The sequence below is a fragment of the Pomacea canaliculata genome, linkage group LG14, assembly GCF_003073045.1.
Source record: "Pomacea canaliculata isolate SZHN2017 linkage group LG14, ASM307304v1, whole genome shotgun sequence".
Lineage (NCBI taxonomy): Eukaryota > Metazoa > Mollusca > Gastropoda > Architaenioglossa > Ampullariidae > Pomacea > Pomacea canaliculata.
In genome coordinates this window covers 623,939-636,926 of record NC_037603.1, presented here as the reverse complement: position 1 = coordinate 636,926, position 12,988 = coordinate 623,939, and the positions used below count along the sequence as shown (strand labels likewise).

At 41.6% G+C, this 12,988-nt stretch overlaps 1 protein-coding gene across 1 annotated transcript in view; it reads right to left on the bottom strand.

The window, feature by feature from the left end:
• LOC112555478 overlaps positions 1-5,144 on the bottom strand; it is a 46,122-nt gene extending 40,978 nt beyond the window's left edge. The window contains exons 1-3 of the mRNA XM_025223912.1: positions 4,908-5,144; positions 4,478-4,543; positions 4,113-4,287 (exon numbers count right to left, since the gene is read on the bottom strand). The gene's annotated coding sequence lies outside the window, so the exon portion shown is untranslated. The remainder of the gene's footprint in view (positions 1-4,112; positions 4,288-4,477; positions 4,544-4,907) is intronic.
• Between the last annotated feature and the right edge of the window lie 7,844 nt (positions 5,145-12,988).

Genomic DNA, 12,988 nt, shown 5'->3' with positions numbered 1-12,988 from the left:
ATTGTATTATCTTCTTAACTTGTTTTGTGTCTCCTCGTCATTTTCTTTTCTGCGTCCTTCTGTTGTTCCTTTAGGAAGAACGCAACCGAAAGATACAATGTACCTGTATCCATAAGAAGCGCAGCCTGTTCATCGGTAACGGGGTGTGTGTGAACTTTGACCCGGCCACCACCTCTAGAACTTTCTGGTCCACCTCCTCCTTTCCCGGGCTTTCCCTGTGATGTTGGTTACACAGTTACAGGTGAACATCAGAGAATGAACACCGTGCGCACAACTTGTCAGTGTAAAAGGTACACAAGAAGACATGACAGAACTTTTTATAATTCATCTTTGACATAGATACTTATATTGAATAATTGATGATGATGATGATGATGATGATGATGATGATGATGATGACGATGATGATGATCTCTATAGTATATCAATAGTAAAAGGCTCATTGTGCTGTAACAGTGACACACCAAATATTTTTTCACGTCAAACCGCGCACTCAACACACGCAAACACCAAAACCTCTTGTCGCCTACATTATCAATCACAAACACTAGTTAGTAATTTCTGTTTTTACAATATAATTTATATCGTTTTTATAAAATCTTAGGTTTAACAGATGATATGAAATAAATTTTTGATCATTGTTATCTCTTGAGGAAGAATTAAAGAAAGTCCCGTGACGGAATTAAGCTGAATATTGTGCTTAAAATTAACGATGACTAATGACAACATTCTCAATGACAACCATGACATCACTGCTCTGGTGTGTGACAGGCCACATACTGACTTGTAGACTTGATTAAAGAACATTTGTAACTTTGGTACAAGGATTGACCTCCTTGACCTCTCTCCGCCTCACCCCTCCCCTAATAGCAGGTGTCTCCACCTTGTCTCACCTGTTGTGAAGCAGACGGTTGTTTATCAGACATGGTTGACAGTGCTCTCCTCTGTGCAGGACCAAGTGTCTCAGAGGAATCGTCTGTTGTCTGCGCTTTCCTCTGGACGGGAAATAGACTGGTGTGTGACGACGATGATTCTAAGGACAGAAATCGTATTCCGCGATGTTGATCATCAGAGTTGTGTGTCCACTGGTGTCATTGTTGTGCTACTTGCATGATGGCTACCATACTTACTTGTCTGGTGTTATTTATCATGGTGATCTCAGTACTGACTATGCATCCGTAATTAATATCAGTTATCTAACTTGTCTGGTGTTATTTATGTATTACTATCTTGATGATCTCAGTATTGACTACGTAGCTGTGGACTTTACACAGCAAACTAACCTCTGTGGTCTGACCACCCGTTAGTCCCACCCCCAGAGCCATAGCGACAACCTGCTTGTTCATTTATATTGTTCCAGGGAAGAAGACTACAACACCAATGTATTTGTGCAAACTGACTTATAGTCATGCACATTTATCAACTTAAAGCATTAATTAAACATACATATTAATTCTATTCTGTCCCACTAGCAAGAGCCCAGCATCTTGCCTCACACGGACAACCATCCACATTTATAAAACACTGACAGAGTGTTCAAGTTTATGATGACACTTTCCACGTTGCAACTGATGTGATATAAGGAATGAACATGTAACGATTATCACATTTTTGTAGAAAATCGCTTTTGATAATAACACATACACGTAGCCTTCAGAGCCTGATCAAGACAAAGTAGAAAATATATTTGTATTTGAATGGGACATCTATTTCTGAAACATCCAACAACAATCGTATATGGAAAGTAGGGCTAAACGACCTTCAGTAAAAATATTAAAATTATAAAACTAAATATGGAGTTTACAATTTTCTTATCGAAATGGGTGACAGGGTTGTGAATTTTTTTTTTTGGGGGGGGGTTGTATACATTTACGTGTTTTCTTTTTTTTCTTCTTTAAGAAAATGAATGAAAAAAAGCATCTACTTACAAGGCGATAAAATTAATCACACAATTTTTTTTGAAAATTAATTTATTCAACTATCAAGTAACAGTTTGGGTTGAGTAAAAAGACATGAGTGTCCCGACCAAATATTAAATACTTAGTCATCATTTTTAACCACCACCTTTACTCTACTATATGTAAAAGTCATTAATATAAATTAACACAGACTAACACATACGTGTGTTCTCTATCGGTGTTTTAAATTTAAACCCATGTTGTCCAGTAGATTAGAAATTACAATTGTCTAAAGTTATCCTTAAAACATTTTCGCCTAAAAACATTGGATGATAATTTTGTAATATTTGAAGCTGCATATCTCATAAAAGAACTTTAAAGTTTGTACAAAACTTGGAACACTAGTATATAGTGGTTACTTTAGCAAAATACACGTTTAGGTGTATGTAGTAAATTAGTTACAGTCAAATGTCGCTACTATGCCACCTACCGGGACCGAGCAAAAGTGGCATAGTAGCGAGGGTTCGTACAAACGGCTTTATTTGCTCAAGTTACCCGTCAGTCCAAGGCTCTGAAGAATCGTCGGCTGGCGCATGTTCTTACTGAGGATCTCGTACATCTCGTTGTCTAGTAGATGACACGCCTGTATCACACCGGGCTTCCCGCTTCTCTGTTGTAAGAACTTCCGGACGGTGCTCCAAGCGCGCTGGGCTTCCTCGATCGGAATAACTTCCTCCTCGATCTCGTCCTCTTCACTTTCCACCGGCTCCTCACTGCACAGCATCTCCTCCGCAATCTCCTCCATCGTGAAAGACCCGCCAGTTGCGAGGCGCTCGTGGAATTTCACAACATGTGCCTTTTAACAATCACACATTAGTGGCTTAGTAGCGACAGTAGGTGGTGGCATAGTCAATTTATTTTGCATTTAATTTTGTCGGGACTGAGCAAAAGAAGTATCATACCAAGAGTGGCATAGTAGGGAGATTTGACTTGACAAGAAATATGGTGTCTTCATGCAAAATGAACAGCGCAAAACCTTTAGTTTGAATGTGGGTTGGTTTTTTTTTTCAGCTTGCAAATTAGTGTTTCAGTCACTTGAGTAGAAATCAGTGTTTTTAACTTGTCATACAATGTACTTGTGGCTTGTAAGATTTCACGATGCTAAATGGAAGAACCACAAACATGATTAAATAATAAATAGTCATGGCTGTGATGGAAATCACGATCTTTACACAGCAATGTCTCCCAAACTAATAAAGATGAAGACTCAGTTATGTTTTTTTTTTCTTTTTTCTTATATATTCTTGTACCTTTATGTGAACATACAAAGATAAACACTCAAAAACAAAATAATTCTCTATGCTGGTACTTATTAGAAGGAAAACAATCGGTCGGCATGAATAAACTAGTTTGATGATGATGATGATGATGATGATGATGATGATGATGATGATGATGATGATGATGATGATGATGATGATGATGATGATGATGATGATGTAGTTTTGTAACGCGCTAGTATCCGTATCACAGAGATACGCTCAATGCGCGGTGATCCCAGCAGCCACCAAACTGCAGGGCAGATGAACAACTTCAAATAATGTTAAACAAGTGAGTCTTAAGATTTTTCCGAAAAGATGCAATACTATCAGACTCCTTAGTCGAGAGGGAAAGCGAGTTCCACAAAAGCGGGGCTACATTGGAGAAGGATCTGAAACCCGCAGTCTTCTTGTTAGTATTCCCTGACTAAACACTCGGTCGTCGAAGTCTGAAGTGTGCTGCTGAACGAAGGTTCCGCTGAGGTTGGTGACGGTGAATGAGTTCTTGGAGATATGCAGGCGCAAGGTCGTGAAGACAGCCATAGGTTAAGGTTAACAATTTATGCTCAATTCGCTTCTCCACAGGAAGCCAATGTAGGTCACGAAGTACAGGAGTAATATGATCAGTTGTTTTCTTTCCTGCAACTATCCTCGCAGCCGTATTTTGTACTCGCTGAAGCATCGACAACTCACTCTTTGAAATCCCCCAGAGGCAGCTGTTGGCATACAAATCTCACAATCTGTCAACTGTGTTCTGTCGCCTTTGTCTGTGGTGGTGGTATCCTACTATACAGGTACATGGATAGAACTACAAGAAATAATATTCACCTTTCTTTAAGTGAATGGACTGGATTGTGTGTAGAATATTTCGTAATTATGGCAATATGTGACTTACCTCTGTTACTCTGGTCATAAAAGAAAATGGAAAGATGGCGGATCAAGTCATTTCTACTCGATGTTTCTTGCGGGTGTCAACGAAGTCTACCGTATCGGGTTTTCCCACATCATACAACAAAACTATAAATATCTGTGGTGGTTGGGTAAATAGGCAAATCTGCTGAAATGTTGAGCTACAAATAGAAATATTAACGAAAATATTATTAACAGCTGGTACTTTCAATATGGAATAGTGTGTGTCCTTCTTTTTGCAGGAAGTCCATTAGAGCTGCTCAGGCTGATTAAAGCAGATGACTGCTTATGACCCGCGAATGAAGTTATAAATATCAAAATTGCCCATAGAGGGAAAAAATCTCCCCATACCTGCCGTACAGTCTTAACGATGTTGATGGGTGCCGGAAATTGTCCTTGGATAAACACAGCTTTCTTCTGTAAACAATAATAATATATCTGCTGAGCACCAGAAATATTTGTAAATAAAAAGACTAAACAGAATAATATTGTCTAATGAAAAGTTATTAAGCAAGGATATTAAGAGACGTGAAACACAAGTGACAATAACTGTGACAGGTGAGCTTGAGCATGTGGAGAATATAAATGTACAGGTGAGCGCGTGAGTGTGTGTGTGTGTGATTGACTAGGTACAAATGCGAGAGACTGTGTGGATACATTTTTTTACATTTCGATACTGTTCAGACTGCTCATTATTGTTCATACTGATTACATTGGCTATTATTAACCATACTGTCTCTTACTGCTCACACCGTTAATGACTGAAGACAGAAACACTTACAGTCTGTCGTCACTTGAGGTCCGCTAGTCTGTGGTGTCGCTGTATTCAAGTAGTTCATGTGTTCACTGCATTCCACTGACATTGGTGTGACTACACGAAATAACAATGACTTATCTTTCTTTTAAGTCAAACAAGTAGAAGGTAAAAGCATATATTTTTGAGAGTATGTGACTTACCCCTCATCAACTTGATCATAAAGAGGATGTCAAGATGACGGAATCATGACACGTCGGCAATAAACAAACGGTTGCTGTCAAAGTCTATGTTTTCGGGTTTTTCCAAAGCATTGACATGAAGATTAATGGAGATTTGTCAGAATAATTTATGTAGAGATAATTAGGCATGTCTTGTTATGTTGATATAGAAATTACAAGATATTAAATGTTTTATTAATGACGACAGACTCTAAGGTTCAATATGTGAAGTATGTTTGTAATCATTCATGCGGTGTCTCTGGTAGAACAGGACACAGACTAGCAACACAGGCTTAGGCCTCAATTTGTGGTTTGAAACGTCTCATGTCTTCTGTACCAGTCTTTCGTTGTTGATGATCTCTTTTTTTTCCTTTCTATCTGTCCTCTCTCTCACACACACAAACACACGCCCAAGAAGGAGTCAGCCAAAGGTGTTGTGTGAGGTAACAATTCACAACCTACAGATGGAGGGGAGCAAGTCTCTCAGCAGCTTGTCACACAAAGTCTCCAAGTTTACAGATGAGCTTTCTTGACAGAGGACAGAGATACCTATGTTTCACTGTCTACTCTCACTCTCTGTGGATCGACAAGGTGCTCAAGCCGCCACGTGACTAAAAGGTCAGTTACACCAGCTGGTAGAGGCTGAACACAGGGAAGGCCGCCATATTTCCTGGCGAGTAGCGAGTTACTCACCGCCGACAGCACCGACAACTTTAAAGGTCACCAGCCAGGCCCAACAGCTCCGTGCATACAACGTTTGCTGCTATTCACACTCATCAGTGTGTATCATTAACATTTTTATGAAAAATAAACATACAATTGAATTTCAATACTGCAAACATGTAGGATTGTCGTAAACTCTGGGACAGGAGTCCGTGGATTTGGTAGGGGTATGATTTCTGTCACCCGGTCTAACACACCGTCGATACTCCCACCAAATCAAGTCGACATTTCCCGCATGCCCCTATACTAAATTGCTGATCTACACTTTTTAATTAGCTTGCTGAACCCCCAGCATGCATCACTCCAAATAACAACACGAGATAATTTAGTGTATATAAGAAAATATTAATCAACGACAAGATTATTATAATTACCAAATGATAAAAGGGAATACGAAAAGAACAGGCAAGGTTGTAAAAAGCTGATTCCCTAACTTGGCTAATTACCTAGGTCTTCCCGTTTACCTAACTACATTACTTAATCCTAATCTAGATAACTAGTGAGTCAGATCTATCCTTAACTGTCACACTCACAACACTTCACAATCACACTTCCAGTACGATTCTCTTGCACACGTCACTTAGCTCTGTCCACGTGCGCGAAGACATGAACTGCGAAGTCACTTTGATGTCTTGTCCCCAAAAGTCTCTAGCGAAAAGCGCTGAGCTTGCATCTAGATCTTTCCAGGGCAGCATGCGTTCAATTGGTCAATCACGCCACATGACACACCACAACCAATCACGCTTCACAGTTATCACGAGAAGTTCTCATCAGCTCTTGCGTGTGTTACGTCATTTCTAGAGAAAAGAACAGATGTGTAAAGCGGAAAGCAGTGAAAAAAAGAAAGTACCCGGTTCTGAGCCATCACATTGCTGCTACAATTTTTACTGTAGGTCTAAAGACTGTTAATAAAGGCAATAGTATTGTATTATAATGTATCTTAAAAAACCTTCATAGTCAAAAAGTTATTGAAAGGCAGGAAGTCGAAACATTTTGTTGTAATTCTATGCACACGCAAAACTTAACATAATGAAACAGTATGCACATGCACTGATATCTGCACCATATACAAGAGAAGCTAGATTAGTGATACCAATTTTCAAGATGTGATGAAAGAGGATCCTCTCTGGTGTGATATTGACCTTTCAATGCTTTAAATTAAAAGTGACTTTGTGTTATGATGACGTGTATATGTACTGGGTAGTTGTGATTGTCAGTGTGGTGATAGCAAAAATGGTTATGAAATATTTTCTCTTTGGTGTGGAACACATCATTAAAACAAACTCCTCCTCATAAACAATCCCAGACCATGCACAACAGACAAAGCACAGACATATGTTGGATATTAGTTCCTGGACAAACTGATTTGATCTCATGCACAAGCAGAACCACCTACGCACTCACCGATCAGAGCTTTTCCAAATTCTATAATGAGGGGAGAAAAAACTCGTTTATTTACCCAAAGGGCTCAGTGATGGATCTTGTCCAACAGTGGCACCCATGTACTACGGTCAGCACCGCCTGGCACGTCCACACAGCCTGCTGCTGACAGACGACTGACCAGGACACGCTGAACTCCGAGGTTGACAAAACATTTGGCTGGGCTGAAATAATAGCCAGCGCCGACACCATCGGACACTTTCATCTCCAAGCTTTGCTCCACAAGAAACATGCGCACAAGGATAGAAGAGGCAACGGACAGCCAACAGCCACACAAGTACGTTAGAAACAGCGCTGAGCAGACGACTGGTGACGTCAAACACAACAAACGTCAGCTGATCTTTATCTGCCCTATCCTCTACAGCAGGATAAAATAGCCTGCGACACTGACGCTGAGGTTCGTCTGCTACGAGCGCGTCCATCGTAAAGTGCCTGGATTACATTTCACGGGAATTACTAGAAAAATAGCAAACAAATGTCTGTTGACGACAATGTAGAGAAATAATATACTGAGACCAGCTGACAGTTAAACCGACAGTGATGTCCATTCGCCTAACTGACTTAAGGGGACTGCACTCTCTTGTTCTTCGATCTGAGTCTCCTCTTGATTTGTGTTTTTGTTGTGTATTTACACTCATTTGTGTTGCTCTTTCTTTGTCTGCACCAAACAGAAAACATGCGATTAAGCAAAGTGACCCCAAGACACAGTACAGCTGCAGTCAAACATACAATGAAATGTCGGTTCCCAGTCACTTAATCCCCAGACACTTCATCCCCGACACTTCATCCCCGACACTTCATCCCCGACACTTCATCCCCTAGACTTTTAATCCCCAGACACTTCATCCCACCTTAATCCCTAAACTAAATCCTTAACTATAAAATTATGAAGTCAGCGAAAAAATTTTATTGAAATTCAAATTCAAATCATGCTTTTAACTTCAACGTCATTTGAACATCTACAACATTAGTTAAAGTTCATATAAGCTAGTAAATTTAATGTTCTTCAACAATATGATATGAAAATTGTTCTTGAGTGTCGGGGATGAAGTCTCGGGGATGAAGTGTCGGGGATGAAGTGTCTGGGGATTAAAAGTGTAGGGGATGAAGTGTCGGGGATGAAGTGTCTGGGGATTAAGTGACTGGACACCGAAATGTCTAGTCACAAGTTATACATGTGTTGACTCCATCAAAACACATCGGGAAAAGGTTTTCTTTAGTCAAATAGATCATCGACACACAGAGGTACAGACGCCTTTTATCTTCGCCCTGATCATCGCTTTCCTGACAGACGACAGTTGCTGTCCACCTTCATCCTCCATCCACATGACGTCACTGAGGGCTAACATCCTGTCAGCAATGGCTGATTGTGACATTTCGTGTCATGACATGTCACGGTCAGGGTATAGTGTGTGTTGTGACAAAATGTTGGCAAACTGTAACAGTGTCATGTGATCGTGGCGTAGGTATTGTATCCTGTCATTGCTATTTATTGGTTTATTTGCTATCTGCTGTATATTTATATTGTCAGCCTGTTGTTTGACTTTGTTGAAACAGTGCGCACGTGGTTCCTGTGGGTGACATGACTGCTGAAACTATTTTAACCACTTAACAACAATCTGTACCTGTTTAAAACCAACAACAAAAATCTTTATTGAAACACTCATTGTAAAACGTGGGGCGACATTTATAAACGATTTGAAACAACATTTGTACATCGTGTGAATGTGTTTGTGCCAAACAGTTAAACTTGTAACATGTGTTGTATAAGTGAGCCGCTAGTGTTTGTTGTGTTTACATTAATAAATCTCTTAACTCAATGAAGCGGGTTTTGATGGACCACTAGTGTCTGTAATTAGTCTCAGAGTTCTGTCCCCTTTGTTTACCACTGGCAGTAAACAATATCAGACTGAACACTTTAGTGCACGAAAATGACATTACAGTCTGATGAGGCCCATTGACAGCACATGTACAACCTCTTATAGATACAGTGAAACAGATATCACACTTGTATACTGACACATTGACCCAGATATCAAATCAAAAATCAAAATCAAATGAAAGCAGACTTTATTGTCTGTCAAGGAGACCGAAGACAGAATTTTTTCTTTTGCTCACATGAGCAGGCATACATACTCATACATACATTTAACACTCACAGTTAAGAGTAAAGATACATTATCATTGTAGTTTGAAATGGTCAATGAAATTTAAATACTTTATATATCTTTGTTAATTATTTTTTAAAAAATGTGTTGGCACTGCAGACTAAAACGAAATGTGTCTGAACTGCATTTCCCTCATCCTCCTAGTACTTTCTCAGCTTATATTACTATCTATTCATCATCTGTAGGCAAACAACATTACAAATTGTCATGTATGTCATCGATCGCTCTCTGACAGAAATCTCTGCATTTCATTAATTATTTAGATTGAGCGCACAGAGTTCGTCTTGTTTGTTTTACAGTCAACAAGATGATGGCCGGTAATGGATGTCAGGACCCTCTTCTCTTCAGTCTGTTTGATTCCTCTTGAGTCCTTGTGCCTTTGTTTAGGACGGTGATGGCTGCTGGCACGAAGGACCTCTGGTAGGCAGTTTTCCGTACCCTTGGTACTTTATAGCGCCTGCCTGAGGGCAACAGCTGGAAGTTGGGATGGAGAGGGTGCTTTAGGTCCGAAATGATGTTATGTGCCATCCTTCTGACTGCGTGAAGGTACAAGTCAGAAAGTGACAGCTGTGATTTACCAATAATTTTATTTGCCTGGTGGATGACTCTGGTCAGCCTCGCCTTGTCTTTGACGAGGAGGTGACCATACCAGGCAGCGATGTTAAATGAGAGGAAGCTCTCAACAAGAGACCTGTACACAGTCTCAATCACACCAGAGCTGACGTTGAAGCTGCGAAGTCTTCTCAGAACGTACAGCCATTGACCGTTTTGTACACTTGGTTTACGTGATCACTAAAGGAGAGCCTCCCGTCGATCACTGTACCAAGGTAACTAAACACAGCAGCCCTCTGCACCTGCTGTCCCTTGATTTGGATTGGTGGGGAGAGAGGGGTTGTGCCATCTCTTCTCTTTCTATCACACTTGTAGACAGACACATTGACACAGATATCACACTTGTAGAGTGACTTGTAAATCGTGTGAATGTGTTTGTGAAACTTGTAACATGTGTTGTATAAGTGAGCCGCTAGTGTTTGTTGTGTTTACATCAATAAATGTCTTAACTCAATGAAGCGAGTTTTGATGGACCACTCGTGTCTCTATTTAGTCTCAGAGTTTTGTCCCCTTTGTTTAAACTGACAGTAAACAATATCAGACTGAACACTTTAGTGCACGACACTGACATTACAGTCTGATGAGGCACTTTGACAGCACGTGTACAACCTCTTATACACACAGTGACACAGATATCACACTGGTAGACTGACACACGCACGGATATGATGACACATTAACACACACACCTTTGAAATAGACTTGTTGACACTTGTTGTTCTGTTAACAGAGACTCGGACCTCGTGATGTAAAAATCTGTAATGACGTCATATCTATTGCATCATAAGGTGATGACGTGGTGACAGACTGAGAGTAGAAGAGAACAAACACTAAAAGACAATTGTTGGTGTAAGAGACTGACACACGACTACAGCAGGTGACAGGTGTGTCAGTGTCAGTGTCAGTGTCAGTGTCAGTCACCTTCTAGCGGCTAGTCGTCATGGGAGACAATCACAAGTTGTGACGTACAGCGAGACATGAGGTCAAGTCGGGGAGTGGTAAGTTTGTACTGTTGTAAATAATAAGATCTCAATAAACTGTGATCAGGTTTCTCAAGACAGACGACGACTTTTCTCTACCAGACCACGAACACGGAGTCACTGCCACCACACACGTCAATGCGGCCTAGGCGTGGCACGTGCATCGATGTCATCATCGTCAATCACCGCGCTGGGAGGATACCCGTTCTTGCAGTCTGTGACCAACCCGACTCATCACTACGTCATCCCAGTAAACACCAGCAGTGCTCCACTGTGACAGGGTGGGTTGTGCCGCACTGGTAGAGAGTCAATGTTGTAGATGTTGTTGTGCTTCTCTCTGTCAACATGAATAAACAATATCATCTTGACGTCATCACCGTAAACTGAGAGACACACGTCACTAACAAGTCTTATTTACAAGACTATTTCTCGCCGCGTTCAGTTATTTATCACACAGTAGTGTTTAACTGTAAACAACGTTACACTACACAATACACAGCCTACCTGTAACCAACACGGGAGACTGTGTAGGCAGCTGGCCAATCAGACGCCGTGATACATTTACCGCTGGCTTCGACTTGAGTGACCCTGACCTCGGTGATACAGTCGTGTGACTGGCGGGCCGTCTGTGTGGTCAGGCACACCTCGCTCTCTGTACGGCAGTACACGACGGTATCTAGTGATCCTCACGTCCTGCTCGACTTCCCTGACGACGGCTGGAGGAGAGCGGAGGGGTCTGGTTAAATATTCCACTTGCCAGCGGGCGGGTGCGTCTCCATGGCAACAACTTGCCGCCCACAGATGGAGACGAGGAACTTGTGTCAGCAGCAACTCACACAAAGTGTGGAAGTTGTTGCTCCTGTAGTCAAGACTGTAACATAGGATGTAGCTACACGCGTTACTCTGTGTACTATTATTAATGTGTGATTCTATTTGTGTATCATGTGTAATATTGTTACCAATGATGTCATCAAGTCATCGATGTCACAATAATGACACGTGTTGCAACACAATCTGTGTAACATCCGATGCTTCAAACAAATCTATGTTGACAACACAACACCTCATCGGGTCACAACTGTTGAGGGAACATCACCTGTTAGCAAATAGTTGTAATTCCAGTAAATGTAAGACAGCATCTACCTGTGTGTCTTGCAATCAATACACGCTGTACAACTCACTGTATCACACCTACTTCATCAGCGATGACGTACAACGCCCTCCGTCGCGCCTGTGACAAGTCCGTGACGGCTTCCACGTCTTTACTGTCATAAAGCTCATACTGCTGAGGTGAGGCTGACCGGGTGATACACTGCTGACTGTTGTGTCTTTACTGTATGCAGCAACAGGTGATACAACATGACTGCACGCTGCATACTCTCCCCACCACGTACTGACGACGTAGACGTAGGTGACACATCGAGCATGTATGGCCATCAGCAGCAAGCACACAGTATTTACCCTTACTGGCGGTCCGGTGACAAGAGGTGGGAGGCGCCGTGTGTAGCAGGTGAACTTGCTCCGGAAGAGTGTTATTACAGCAGTGTAGCACTCTCCTGTCCACACACGGCGCTCACCAGGGTCTTGACACTCACGTGGAGGACATGTGCATGGCACAGTCCATGTTGTCGCCGCACCACAGAACCTACAACAAACGAATGTTGGATACTTGACCTCATCTTACTATTAAATTAAACATCAACTGCAGTGACAACAAAACTCTGTAGACTGAGTGATCCCGTGGGGATGAACTCATCCAAGGTGGCCTGTCCTGTGAGTTGTGCTCGTATTTACAACATCACGTGTTCCGCACGTTGCACGTGTCCCAACATGTCGCTGCCCCCAGGGGCCTGAAGGCAAACTTTCCTCACGTGTCCAGCGCTGTGAAGGCTTTGGACACTTGTTGGTGGTGGACCTGTTGATTCTCAATAGTCGTCGTCACTTCCGGCGTCGCCATCATCTCC